Here is a 4,518-nt window from a genome sequence, read left to right on the forward strand (position 1 = left end):
CGATCCTACCGGGGAAACTTGCCTCCCGGAGGGGGAAATCGTCGCCATCGTCATCACCAACACTCCTCTCATTGGAGGGGACTTGTCACCGTCAACATCTTCATCAGCACCATCTCATCTCCAAACTCTAGTTCATCACTTGTAACCAATCTCCGTCTCGCGACTCCGATTGGTACTTGTAAGGTTGATAGTAGTGTTGATTACTCTTTGTAGTTGATGCTAGTTGGATTATTTGGTGGAAGAGTTTATGTTCAGATCCTTGATGCTACTCATTACCTCTCTGGTCATGAATATGATTATGCTTTGTGAGTAGTTACTTTGGTTCCTGAGGACATGGCATAAGTCATGCTAATAGTAGTCATGTGAATTTGGTATTCGTTCGGTAATTCGATATGTTGTATGTTGTTTTTCCTCTAGTGGTGTGATGTGAATTTCGACTACATAACACTTCACCATTATTTGGGCCTAGAGGAAGGCATTGGGAAGTAGTAAGTAGATGATGGGTTGCTAGAGTGACAGAAGCTTAAACCCTAGTTTATGCGTTGCTTCGTAAGGGGCTGATTTGGATCCACTAGTTTAATGCTATGGTTAGACTTTGTCTTAATTCTTCTTTCATAGTTGTGGATGCTTGCGAGAGGGTTTAATCATAAGTGGGATGCTTGTCCAAGTAAGGGCAGTACCCAAGCGACGGTCCACCCACATATCAAACTATCAAAGTAACTAACGTGAATCATATGAACATGATGAAACTAGCATGACAGAAATTCCCGTGTGTCCTCGGGAGCGCTTTTCCTCCTATAAGACTTTGTCCAGGCTTGTCCCCTGCTACAAAAGGGATTGGGACACCTTGCTGCACCGTTGCTACTTTTGTTACTTGTTGCTTGCTACGAATCATCTCACCACACAATCACTTGTTACCGACAATTTCAGTGCTTGCAAATATTTCCTTGCTGAAAACCACTTGCCAGATCCTTCTGCTCCTCGTTGGTTCGATACTCTTACTTATCGAAAGGACTACGATTGATCCCCTATACTTGTGGGTCATCAATGGCAACAACACGATGTGTGCCTCGCTACCCCTTCTCTCACTGGGTGAGGTCACTGCACGGTATGAACCCAAAACCAAGCACTTCTCCCATTGCAAGAATCATAGATCTAGTTGGCCAAACAAAACCCACAACTCGAAGAGAATTACAAGGATATGAAATCATGCATAAGAGAGATCAGAAGAAACTCAAATGAGATTCATAGATAATCTGATCATAAATCCAGAATTCATCGGATCTCAACAAACACACCGCAAAAGAAGATTACATCGGATAGATCTCCATGAAGATCATGGAGAACTTTGTATTGAAGATCCAAGAGAGAGAAGAAGCCATCTAGCTACTAGCTATGGACCCGTAGGTCTATGGTGAACTACTCACGCATCATCGGAGAGGTCATGGTGTTGATGAAGAAGCCCTCCATGTCCGAATCCCCCCTCCGGCGGGGCACCAGAACGTGCCCCAGATGGGATCTTGCGGAGACAGAAGCTTGCGGCGACGGAAAAGTACTTTCGATGTTCTCCTGATTTTTTATGGAATTTTAGGGAATATATAGGCGCAAAACCAAGGGCAAAGTAGCCTTAGGGAGCCCACAAGCCAGGGGGCCGCGCCCCCCTGGCCGCGCGATGAGGGCTTGTGGGGTCCCTGGTGGCCCCCTGCCCTGATTCTCCAGCTTCCCGATCTTTTTCTATTCCGAAAAAAATCTTTTTGGCAGTTTCATTCCGTTTGGACTCCGTTTAAAATCCTCCTCTGAAAGGGGTCAAAAACATGGAAAAAACAGGAACTGGCTCTTGGCACTGAGTTAATAAGTTAGTCCCAAAAATTTATAAAACGCATGCAACCATAATTATAGATACGTTGGAGACGTATCAAGCATCCCCAAGCTTAACTCATGCTCGTCCTCGAGTAGGGAAGTGATAAAGACTGAATTTTTTATGTGGAAGTGGAATGCTACCTAGCATAGTTGTCCTTTGCAACTTCTTTTGTGTGACATGAATGTTCAGATCCGTAAGATTCAAAACAATAGTTTCCTATTGACATGAAAACAATAATACTTCAAGCAAGCTAGCAAAGTAATCATGAAATTTCAAAATAACAAGGCCAAATAAAGTTATCCCTACAAAATCATATAGTCTAGCTATGCTAAATCATCCTCACACAACTAATGTAAATCATGCACAACCCCGGTATTGGCCAAGTAATTGTTTTCGCACTCTTACTTTCTCAAACTTTTTATAACTATCACGCAATACATGAGCGTGAGTCATGGATATAGCACTATAGGTGGAATAGAGTGTGGTGATGGTTCTGAGACAAAAATGAGGAGATGGTCACATTGACTCAGCGTATCAAAGGGCTATGGAGATGCCCATTAATAGATATCAATGTGAATGAGTAGGGATTGCCATACAAGGGATGCACTAGAGCTATAAGTATGTGAAAGCTCAAAAGGAGAACTAGTGGGTGTGCATCCAACTTGCTTGCTCATGAAGACCTAGGGCAATTTTGAGGAAGCCCATCATTGGAATATACAAGCCAAGTTATATAATAAATATTCCCACTAGTATATGGTGGTGACAAAACGAGAGGCTCATAATCATGAAGAACATGGTGCTATTATGAAGCACAAGTGTGGAAAAAGATAGTAGCATTGTCCCTTCTCTCTTTTTCTCTCTTTTTTATTATTATCTGGGCTCTTGGGCCTGACTTTTTTTCTATCTCTTTTTTATTTGGGCTCTTTGTCCTCTCTCTTTTTTTATTTCCTAACATGGGACAATGCTCTAATAATGATGATCATCACACTTTTATTTACTCGCAGCTCAAAGCTTAGAACGATGGTCACTCTATAGGAAATGCCTCCGGGAGTGTACCGGGATGTGCAACGATCTAGCTTGGCGTATGACGTTGAAACATCTCGCTAGCTATCTTAAGATCATGCAACGGCAATATGAGAGTGACGGCACAAGTCATGAGACGGAACGGTGGGAGTTGCATGGCAATATATCTCGGAATGGCTATGAAAATGCCATAGTAGGTAGGTATGGTGGCTGTTTTGAGGAAGGCATATGGTGGGTTTGTGCACCGACGAGAATTGCGTGGCACTAGAGAGGTTAGCAATGGCGGAAGGTGAAAGTGCATCTATACCATGGACTCACATTAATCATGAAGAAGTCACATACTTGTTGCGAAAGTTTTTATTAGTAATCGAAACAAAGTGCTAAACGCATACTACTAGGGGAGGGGTTGGTAGGTGTTAACCATCGCGCGATCCCGACCTCAACACAAAGGATGACAATCAATAGATCAATTATGCTCCGACTTCCTAACATAGCGGTTCACCATACGTGCATGCTACGGGAATCACTAACTTCAATACAAGTATTTCTAGATTCACAACACCCTACTAACATAACTCTTACTGTTACCAAATCCACGTCTCAAAACTAATTGAGAGGAATCAAGACTTCTCTTTCTACTCAATGCACATGAAGATGGAGGTTTTTGTATCCCCTTTGGGTACCTATCATCTTTGGGACTACTTTCATAGCATAAGCCAACTACCAAGTCACGCACCGTCGTTCTCTAAAAGATCTAAGTGAAGCACATAGAGCAAAATTATCTACCTCAAAAGATATAAGTGAAGCACGATGAGCATTCTAGCAAAATCACGATGAGTGCATGTCTCTCTCTAAAGGTGTGCAGCAAGGATGATTGTGACACAACAAAAAGAAAAGACTCCTACGATACAAGACGCTCCAAGCAAAACACATATCATGTGGTGAATAAAAATATAGCTCCAAGTAATGTTACCGATGGATTGAAGACGAAAGAGGGGATGCCTTCCCGGGGTATCCCCAAGCTTAGGCTTTTTGGTGTCCTTGAATTTGGCTTGGGATGCCTTGGGCATCCCCAAGCTTGAGCTATTTCCACTCCTTATATCTTTATCCATGAGAACATCACCCAAAACTTGAAAACTTCACAACACAAAACTTAAACAGAAACTCATGATAACATTAGCACAAGAAAACAAACTACCACCTCTTTAGGTACTATAGTAATCTTGATTTCTATTTATATTGGTGTTGGGCTACTGTATTCTCACTTTTCCATGGCTAGTACCCCCCGATACTATCCATAGTTTCATCAAAACAAGCAACCAACTCAACAAAAACAGAATCTGTCAAAAACAGAATAGTCTGTAGCAATCTGTATACTTCGTATACTTCTGGTACCTCAAAAATTCATAAAAATTACGAATGCCTGGTCAAAAGTCATATCAACCAGCATCAAGTAGAATCAACTCAAAATATATTTCTTAATAAAAATGAAAAATCATCTCGTGAGTGAAAAGTTTATGTCTTTTTCCAGCAGGATCAAACAACTATCACCAATTCTAGTCATAAAGGTTTTGCTTGGCTCAAACACAAAAAGAAACACAAAAGACACTATCATAACAGAATTATGATGGTGT

Source organism: Hordeum vulgare, chromosome 1H (assembly GCF_904849725.1).
Source record: "Hordeum vulgare subsp. vulgare chromosome 1H, MorexV3_pseudomolecules_assembly, whole genome shotgun sequence".
Taxonomy (NCBI): Eukaryota; Viridiplantae; Streptophyta; class Magnoliopsida; order Poales; family Poaceae; genus Hordeum; species Hordeum vulgare.